Below are 10751 nucleotides of genomic sequence, written 5' to 3'. Positions count from 1 at the left end.
TCGCAAGCTTCAGTGTTTCTCAACTGCCGATATGCCTGAATAAGAAAAAAAATTAACGATTAGTATTCCTCAATTGTAGTGTTTCCTTAGCGCTTGTCTTTGTCTGTATCGTATTTGTGTCCTTTAATTTCCAAATTTCACTTTGTAAAAAATTGTGCTTCCTAAGGAGCAATGCGTTTTCCATTTGAGACAAATAAACATTGTTAAAAAACGAAGGCGTCTATTTCTGTGAACCTAGTGGTCAAATACAATTGCACTTGCCATCTCAATAGATGACCGCTCGAAAGCAATCGTCAATTTAGATGAAAACGGCCATCGTTTTCGCTAAGCGCCATCTCGTGCGTGCATGCACAGTCAGGAGCGCACTAGGAAACCGGAGTTTTGGAGCTGAAATCGGTGGTGACCAAAAGAAAGCCTAATAGATGAGGGAAAAGCTGATAGCAGAACGCAATGCATAGACATTAAAATGGTTCTATGGCATTTTTGCTGATCTTACCACGACGTCCTTGACGGCTGAAGGTAAAAGGGCTGCAGGGGAAGCGACCTTTGCTTCTCGTTCTTTGCAATGTAGCATCTTCTGCCACCACACACGGCCACATCGCTGCCAGGGCACTGTCACTGGCGCCAAATGGGGCCTCTCTTTGACGGGCCTTATCCACCTTCTGGCGCTATCTTTACAAAACAGAAAAAAAAACAACAAAACAGAAAACTAAGGACCTAGCTCAGGACAAGATTAGCAGACGGGATGAATCAAAACAGTGCAGGCTCAACGCGTCCAAAACATAAATGAATGAGAAGCCCGCCAAGAGAAATACCAACCAGGTATCGTTTTGTTGCCCCGCTTGTCTTCAAAGGATGCGTTCCTCTTTCAACCTCCTCCTCCCCGATTCATTCAGTATCGCTTGTCGCCCATTTAATACCCTGGTCAGTAGCATGACGGCCCGAGCAGGCGGTGAAAAGCCACCGATGACCGGGGGCCATCGCGTTGGAGAGATCCGTTGGGATTCCGAGCATTTTTGGGGGGAATCGAGCTGGAAATGGAGGCGCTTCTCATAACAGCGCTCGCCGGGGAAGCCGTGCGGAAACGAGACAGACGCACTTTGTGAGCTTCTGTGTTTTTACGCAGGGCGCCACGTTGAAAGAAGGTAGCCGGGTGGGAGAGGGCACAGCTTGGTACGGCGGAATCTATAGTTCGATTTGCAGCGGCATTCTTTCTTAACATTCTCTCGTTGCCCTGGACATCGCCTTGGTGCGCAATTTTCCCACGATGCATGGCTTTTCCTCCTTCAGCAGCTGCTCGCTGCCACATTGCGGTGTCGCGGCTTTCACAGCTCAGTAGTCGCCCTTTCTGACACGGTGAATGCTTTCTCACTGGTTGCAGAACCTAAATACTAGTATCTTCCGAGCAGTTTTTATTGTTAGTCACCTTTTTTGGTTGACCTCCCTGGCTTCTGCCTTTCTGTTCTTTTTTTCCTTCCTTTTTTATTTCTTTACTGGCGTAGCCGGTTCTCAAATAGATCGGAGTTCCCGGATTATGCAGCGTAGTTCGTGGTGTTAGATGTTATGCTAATGAAGCTATAGCTTTTTTCCTTTCTTCGTAAGTTAAAACGGCGTACCATCGGTTGTTTTTTTGTTTTGTTTCTGTTCTATATTTATGGAGCAACACCTTGTAAGTACCTTATATTTTCCACGTATTTAACAGCGAACGAACGTTTTTAAAATCCCACTGAAATCAACTGATATTGAAATAAACGAGCACGCCAAAGAGAACACACGAAGAAAAAGCAATCAAGTTTGATATGCAAGATAAAGAGAAGTGCACGAAATGTACCGCGGGTGTAGTTAACGCCATAACGAAACCTTGTATTTCTTTCTCCCTTTAATTCTGCGCAGCGTTTCGCCAGAAAGCGCAATACTGACGTTTTGTGTTCAGAGTTGGAGAGAACCTGATTTTGTGTGGCTGGCTCAGTCTATTATTACGCAATATCTTAATAAATGTCAGTATTTGCTTTGAATAAGAAAGAAACAGCGAAAGGTAGTTGCTGACCATAACTAATATAGAACTTACAAACTATGCTCATGCGGATGTTAGGAGAGTTTGCGCAAGCGCTCTGACGACCTATTCAAATAGCACGCATGCCCGAGAAGTTTGTTCGAAACGGATAAAATAATGGAAAGATCTAATACGTATCAGCCTACAAATCTTTTTTTTTATTACATTACAGAACCGTATTCGGGCAGGTATACGCTATCCGCTGTAGGCTGCACGGCACGTAAACGGGATATACACCACGAGCAAAGCCGCTGACAAAGACATAACGAAAGTAATGTGCGTTGACACAACAACGAAGCGCTGCCTTCATTAAAAGTTCTGTGGGGTGGCTGAAACTTTAATGAAGGCATTTTATTCACTCCCTTTGTTATCCTAGTAGTTAACCAGAGCAGTGAAAGCGGAAGTAGTTAGCGTAGTTACACGTTACTCGTGGCACAGATAGCAACGATCTTCAATCAACATGTTCTAATCTTATTTTCGTTTCTTTAGGTTGTAGCGTGGTCTGTCAACAGAATAACAATAGTCTGGAACATAAAATACACCTGCGTCGTTTAGTATTATCGGTTTTCCTAAACTGCTTGACAGCGGAGCATTAGACAGGCAGTAATGTTCACGTCTAACAAAAAACAGTTTAGCTACTGATTAAGAAACAATGAAAGCTTTTGACAGCGACTGGCATGTCATTTGAACATGAACACCAATATAGTCATTTTCGTTTTCTATTTTGTCTTTAGACGCGCGCAATAACTGCAGCCACGATGAGTGATGATACGCGTTCATTTTCATTTTCTTGCCCCTTATAGATAGCAGTCTTCTCAATGGAAAATCTTCTCGTTGATTTTCCTCGCGGGTTGACGGGGCGTATTTTTCTCTACGGTATTTGACAGCACTCAGCTTATCGGCCCAACAAGCAGCAGGGTTTTACCTGCCGGTGCGCTCCACTTTCCCCTACTACATTCAGGAAATGAGTTACGCGTATACATCCCGTATACACAAGTTCGAGGAGACTATCCACTTCAGTTATGTTAGCTTGCAGTGTAAACGGGAAACCATAACCGGTGCCAATTAACGACCGATCATTTTCGTTTTTGACTGGTGCTGTCGGCTACTTCCACTGTCTTCGCTTTTTTGCTGCTCTTGTTTTTATGTTGATGCTGGTGACAGCGCTGTCGGAAGCAGTGGCAGGGCGCTTTCGTTGCTTCTGTGCTCCTTTCACCTGATAAGCAGCGTCCTTAAGCCTTTGGCTCACAGCGCTTGAATTTTAATGCGGTAGTCGTTACGCGAAGCATATGTACGTGATTGGCCTACAGAGCATAAATAAATAAGGGCATATACGTGCAAAGATTGAGCGCTGGCTTACGATAACTTTCCTCTCTCTTCGTATGACTAAAACAGTGACTGTACTAGAAGATTGAAACAGGCACAATAGCAAACTATACTGACTCGGGAGGCAGTACGATGTAGCTGTTTGTAGGGAGTGTTGTGGTAAAGCCTGAGGGGCAGTGAAGTTTGTGAGTAAGCGAGTGCGCCTAGGCGAACAAACTTCTGCAGACGCGAGTTGGTTCGCCCAATGGATCTTTGAGCTATTTCACTTCGGAACTTTGATCTATTGTGTTCCAAGTTATACGCACGAATCTGCAGGCGAGCCTACAAGAATTCGGCGAATTTGACGGCTGCGAAAGAATATGACAGTAAATACTTTAAGGTTATGTTCATCGCCAAAGCCTCGCGTAAAATAATCTTTGTCACTACTTTAGGGAAGCGCAAATCGCTCAATTCTATGCGCTCCGGGAAAGTGAAGCGGAGCGCTGTTGAACACTCAGAAGGGAACCCACAATTGTGCATTCAATAACAGGATGCTACACACTCAAGTGCCATTTCAGATACGACTATTATCATGAGCATGAAAGTAACGCCCTCAATTTACACCCAATAAAGTTGCAGAAATACTCTTCACAACTAACGAAGTAAAATGAGGTGTGTCCCTGCACCCCTTTATAATAATATCGGAGGTTTTTCGTGCCAAAACCAAGATATTAATATGAGGCACGCCGTAGTGGAGGGCACCGGAAATTTTGACCATCTGGTGTTCTTTAACGCGCACTCACATCGTACAGTGCAATCGAAATGCTACCGCCGTAGGCGGGATCGAACCCTAGACCTTCGGGCCAGCAGCCGAGCACCGTAACCACTGTACCACAGCGGTGGATCCCGATTGGATTTCACCGTCCGCCGCCCGTAGCAGTGCGCAGCAGGGAGCTCGGTTACGAGGACAGTCGAAGCAAATGGATGGGCCTTTTGCTTTGCGGCTTCTCCCAAGCACTCTCGACAGCTCTGGGAAATTTACTGACCATTATAAATGACCTCCTCCACTTGAGGCTGCTTTTCGTCTCTTTAACAGGGTTGCCTTTTCTTTATACTACATCATTTCAAGCTCACGAGCCTCTGTGAGTATCTCCGTGTTAGCACCAATTTAGAAGGCTTAATTTGTCGCTTGTTGTACACTAGACTAGTGCAGTTAAAAATACAGAATTCAGCACATTTGCCGAACTGACACACTGACCGAAGACGCACGCACTTTTGGATACCAGAAGAGAGCGTGCCAGCTCTGCGGCCTTTATACATCAGTTCGGCATAATTCCATTTGTTTCAGTTTTGCTCACCCTCAGTTGGATTCAATAAACTGTATGCTTATGTATAGGTAGGATACCAACACCTTCTGCTATCAATCGACAGCGTAAGGAGTGAAGTCGTTACAAAGAGATTCATCTCAAAGGCGCAGATTGTACTACCTCGTTTTCAGAATATACTATGGATCATGAAGACCCTTTAGGTGCTCGCGGTCTTTAACACGTCGCTTCTGACAAAGCGTTTCGAAGTAAACGAAAAAAAAGACTTTCAGACTCACGCTGAGCTCTAATGAAGGAAAGCGTTGATACTGGAATTACCCAACCAAATTCATGCTGTGCTCCTTAATAACGCACAACAAATGGATTCTATAGATTTCTTGTCACGAACAGTATTAGTAAGAATATGTAGAGTTAGTTTGAGAAAGCTTGCGTTATATTTTTTCTACTGTACACAGGCAACGTATTTTATGACGTTCTGAGCTTCTTTTTTTTTTCGTGGTCATGGTAGCCAGATATGCTTTTCTTCGTGTCCCTAGAAAATGAAACGAAGGGAAGCGTTAAGAAGCTCTCTTAGAGAAGGTCAGGTCATGCCTGTCCGATTTCACATTTCAAAGGATACGTATCTTCAACAGGAAATGCGTTTTTTAACTTTAGACTGTGCTGAAAAAAAAAAAACTGAACTAAAATGACTGAGTTCTCATAAAACCTTAAAAACCGCACGTGACGTGTAAGGGAAAAAGAATACGCGCGAAAGGCTTGTCTATCCTTGCTGTCGAAGAAGGTAAACCGATTTCCACATGAATCACGCGTGGTCACGCTCCTCTGGCCATGAGAAATAGAGGAGAGCTTCGATGGATTTTATGCTTTTGCGCGGGCCTGACCTACCTTTTTCTTCAATCATAAAATCCCAGGCGCCCCTTTCTTATAACATAAAATTCCTTTATATCGTAATACTGATTCTTCTCTCTATCTTTTCGAAATGAGATGCAACTCTTTGATATGTCAGTGTGATTGCATTTTACCGATACTGACGCACGCATGCGCAAGCTGTAATCTCCCGGATTCACCTTTCGAATAAACAGTTGAAGTTTAGCGCCCGACCTATCTGCTTCCTACTCTTTCTTTCTTGAGTCCGTTTCTTTTCCTGTTTTTTTTAGTAACTAATATGTAGGTATACCTTTTTTATCCTTAAAGCAGCTTACTGGGCTAGTTAAAACAATGAACCCAGATGCATTTCCAGCGCCTAGGCAAAATAGGAAAAGAGGCATGCAGATGCGGAAAGAAGAAGACAGTAAGAACGCTGCTCTTCAACTAAATTTATTGCACAGAATTGACGGCTTTTTGTACAGTGAATACGCGCCGACATAGGCGCTGCAACAAGGAATATGGCGAATGCATGTTGCCACTCAACAGCAATTCACGGCACACATTTTTTGACATAGATAATCTGCTTCTTTTGGCGACAGCGCACTAAAGGCAGTGTTTACACAGTTCTTACTTTCTTTTCTGATACACAAACCCTCGTGAACAACACGGCATTTTTCATACTTATAGCGGCCGAGAACGCGTGTGCTGTGAAAAATTGGTGTGCATTGGCATGTTTTACAATGGTGAGTCAATTAGCCGCTCCCGTTATTCCCCTGACCAGCGCACGGCGTTCCCTCAACCTGTCGTTAATGTAACGGCCAGTCTGGCGTATCTAGCACGTGCCCCATGACAGTGGGATAGAGTAGACGACCCCTGTATCGCACTCGAGGAATTGGGTAGCGCCCAGTTTTCTGCACACTACCCAACTTCTTATGTGGAAACCTGAAACTAGCAACGTAGTCACCGAACGTGATACCGTACTAACGATATTAGAGAATATTAGTTCAGCGTTAGCGTAATAACGGGGCTTAAGGGAATAGCGTTACCCTGCCGCAAACGTTCGCTGTGGACGGCGCGTTTTAGTATAGGTACACTCTTCTACTTCAATTTAGTATAGGCACTATGCAGTCGGAGTTTTCCAGTGTGGCTGCCGCACCAGAACACACATCATAGAGGATAAAAAAAAGTAATATTGAGACTGTCCAGGACAAAATGGAACGCGATGAGCGTCTCCCCCCCTGCACGAGTGGGCGGGCTGTGGCCGGGCTAGAGGAGGGAAGCGTGCGCGTGTATGCTTTCTGCGTGCCCCTAGCGGCGAATGTAAGCGAACTTGGGACGGGCCACTGCGAGCAACGCAGCTCTCGCCGGTCAGTGAATGGTACCTATAGCGGGATAGCGTTTACGTGCTCAAGCTGTGACGTTGGCGTCAGCTAGTGGAATATGAAGGTGTTAAAAAAGTGAAAAAAAAAAACTGCAAGTGCTTGCCTCTATTCCTGCGTGCAGCACTATTACAACTGTTAAGTGCGAAGCACTTTCGGGGCCTGCGCTGTCGTATGCTGTCGTCGACTCATGTAGCTTGGCGTAACGCTGGCAAAACAAAGTATAGCATAGCCATTTGCAGCATATTGAGCGCGCGCTCGCGCCAAGGAGAAGTCTTCCACTTGCTCTTCGAGCGCTTTGATGATGATATCAAGTGCGGAGCACTTTAGGGTTCCTGGCGGTCGAATGCTGTCGTATGATGTCGTTGCTTGGCGTAACGCAGGCAAAACCAAGCATAAAAGTAGAAAAAAAAAAGAGGAAGCCAACGAGAAATAGAAAGAGCGAGAAAGAAAGGGAAGAATAGGAAGAAAAGTAGAAATATATAGAAATAAAAAGAGGAAAACAAAAGAGAGAAAGAAAGAGAGAACGAGAGAAGGAAAGAAAGAGAAAACCGATGAGAAATAAAGAAGGCTGCTCAGCTCCGCACTTCCTTGAGGCTTGACCCCACTAGGGCAAGGCTGCCTTAATTTTTTTAGTAATAATAAAAGTAAATAAATATGAACCATGCACCGAAAGCGAAAATTTATGTGTTGCAGATTTGTTTACACCGATCTTCTTGCTAGGCCTAGGAATGCTCGAAATGGGAAGCGATCACAAAAGCCCCGTTAAGTTATCCTATACTCAGTCGTCGAAGCTGCCTGAAGGCAAGCTGAACGATTTTGCACAGTCGTTTGCTAAGAAAGGAGTGAAACCGTCCGCATAAACGCTAAGTTCAGTTCGAAGCGGGCGTCCAAAGCGCCGCCATGTTTTACGTACACTACGTCACTACGTTAACGACGCGAACACGGTATAACGCTCAATTTTAAAAACAAAACGCCAGGCTTGCGCTGAAACCGCAGCACAGTCACAGCGAAAGCTGGAAGAGCGGCGTTTCTAGAGCCCGTTAAGCTTTCTTGGGGCTACAATAGAAGTGCACTAGAAAGGTACCCACTACGCCATAAATCACAATTTTTGTGAAGTTGGGAAGCACCTACTAAGCGAATATTCATCATTCTGCGGAGAAGTGAGGCACCAGCTACACGTCTGTGAGGCATTATGTGCACTTTGTTGACGCGACGACTGATGACGATGAAGAGTATGGCTCAGCCCTTTGTAGTGGTTTGGAATCTTTAAACTGCCCACCAGTTATGGTAATTTGCATTGGGTGACGCTTGGTCGCTATTTCCCTCTCCCGGCATGCTGTATAACATACGTTGACGTGGGAGAGAGACGGGGGGGGGGGCGAAGAACTTTACTGAGACCCCGAGTCAGTCAGTCAGTCAGTCAGTCAGTCAGTCAGTCAGTCAGTCAGTCAGTCAGTCAGTCAGTCAGTCAGTCAGTCAGTCAGTCAGTCAGTCAGTCAGTCAGTCAGTCAGTCAGTCAGTCAGTCAGTCAGTCAGTCAGTCAGTCAGTCAGTCAGTCAGTCAGTCAGTCAGTCAGTCAGTCAGTCAGTCAGTCAGTCAGTCAGTCAGTCAGTCAGTCAGTCAGTCAGTCAGTCAGTCAGTCAACAAACTTTATTAAGGTCCAAAGGAACTACAAACTCGTTGTTGCGGGCCGCGCCCGACGTTGGGACCGGAAGACCATGGTCCTCCGCCCGTTCGCGGGCCTTTTGGACAGCCCTTAGTTGTTCCTGGGGATCGCCGCTTTTGAGGGCTTCCTCCCAGTCCTCTTGTTTATTAAAAGGCGCATTTCGTAACGCAGAACATTGCCAGAGCATGTGTGCTAGCGAGCAATACTCTGCATTGCACTCAGGGCAGTGTGGGTCGATGTCCGGAGCAAAGTGGCTAAATTGACTTCGCGACGGGAATGATCCCGTCTGTAACATTCTGAGCGTAGAAGACTGGGGTCTAGTGAGCGTGGGGTGTGGGAGGGGGAAGTTCCTGCGCCCAAGCTGATAGTGCTTAACGATTTCGTGAAAAGAAAGCAATGGGTCGGAGTTGTGCCCACAACCCGTACTGTCTAGCGCATAGGGACCATCGCGGAATGTGAGACCTCGCACTTGGTCATGAACTAGCTCATTCGGGTTGGGTTTGCTGGGACGTACATTGTTTCCATGTGCGCCGGGAACCATGCGATAGTATGCGAAGCATCAGGTGGCCTGTGTCTGATTATGGCCGCGATACTAGCCTTTCGATCTGGTTTAATTTCGAGACCCCGATGAAGTGGATCATGCGCTTATGGGCTTCCTTGGCAACCAATACTTGCGAGGAACCTTGCGAGGTTCCTCGCAAGTACACTTGCGAGGAACCCACAACGCTATGAATAATTTTAATTTTTGATAAGTAGGGCAGCAGGCACTGTGCCATTTTTCGTCATTCTACGGAGAGCGTTGGTACCTGCTAAACGCATGTAAGGCATTATGCGCACTTTGTACATGCTGTGCCTGATAACGATGAAGAATTATGCCAGAGCCCTTTGTAATGGGTTGGAATAGTTGGTAATGGGTTGGAAGCATTCAACAACCTACTCGTTGCGCAATTCGCATTGTGTGACGCCTGGTTGCAGAATTCGCGTTGTGCGACGCTTGATGCTTATTTTACTCTTCTACCACGCTATATTGCATATGCTAATGTGGTTCCTTCCCGACATGAAACCTGTATAGGACCTTTTTGCAAAGCAGTTTCAAGCACCGGCATGGCTTAGAGGTTGAATACTGGGCTCCCACGCAGAGGGCCCAGGTTTGAACCTCGTTCCGTCCTGGAATTTTTTTCTTATTTCGTTTTTTTCTTATTTCGAGCGATACTGGTTACGGACACCGGCGGCGGCGGCGGCGGCGGACAACTACGGCACCAAAAACGACCGGTGAAATGATCGCATAACAGCTTTCGCTTGTAAAACAGGCCTGCGCGCAACGCGCAGCATCACTGCAAAAGCTCGAAGAGCGGCCTTTCTAGAGCCTGTTGTAAACTCTCTTGTGGCCATTCATGCAAGTACACATGCAAGGCACCCACTATGCAATAAATCATAACTTGTGCGAAGTAGGCGAGCACCCACTTCGTGTTTCTGTGGATAAGCGAAGTACCCGCTATACATCTGTGAAGCATTATGTTCACTTCGTTGATGCTGTGGCTGATGACGATGAAGTATTATGGCTGAACACTTTGTTGTGGCTGGGAAGCTTGAAACCACTCACTCTTTGCGCAACTGGCATTGTGTGACACCTGGTTGTTGCTTTACTCTTCTGCCAAGCTATATTACATATGTTATGAAGTTCAATAAGGTTGAGAGCTGGGCTAGTTGGTGACTGATCATTATGGCTGTATGGTTAGGTAGCGCACTTTTCACGGGGACAAAAGAAACAGAAAGGACACAGTGTCGTGTCTTTTCTGTTTCTTTTGTCCCCGTGAAAAGTGCGCTACCTAACCATATAGACATAATGTACATATGTTAACGCGATTCCTTGCCCGACATGACGGCTGCATAGGGTGTTTTTGCAAAGGATTTTCAAGCAGCAGCGTGGCTCTGTGGTAGAATACTCGACTGCCACACAGGTGGCCCGGGTTTAAACCCTATCCTGGATTTTTTTTATTTATTTTCATTTTCTTATTCCGCGCCATAGTGGTTACGGAGACCGGCGGCGGCGGTGGCGCACAACAACCCCCCTGCCGTTGTGATCTGATAAGAGTTTTCGCTGTAAAAAATAGCGTGCGTACGGTAAACGCTACGGATCCTTTAGCGTACTG

Source organism: Rhipicephalus sanguineus, chromosome 5 (genome assembly GCF_013339695.2).
Source record: "Rhipicephalus sanguineus isolate Rsan-2018 chromosome 5, BIME_Rsan_1.4, whole genome shotgun sequence".
Lineage (NCBI taxonomy): Eukaryota > Metazoa > Arthropoda > Arachnida > Ixodida > Ixodidae > Rhipicephalus > Rhipicephalus sanguineus.
Note: the sequence above shows the minus strand (reverse complement) of the source record.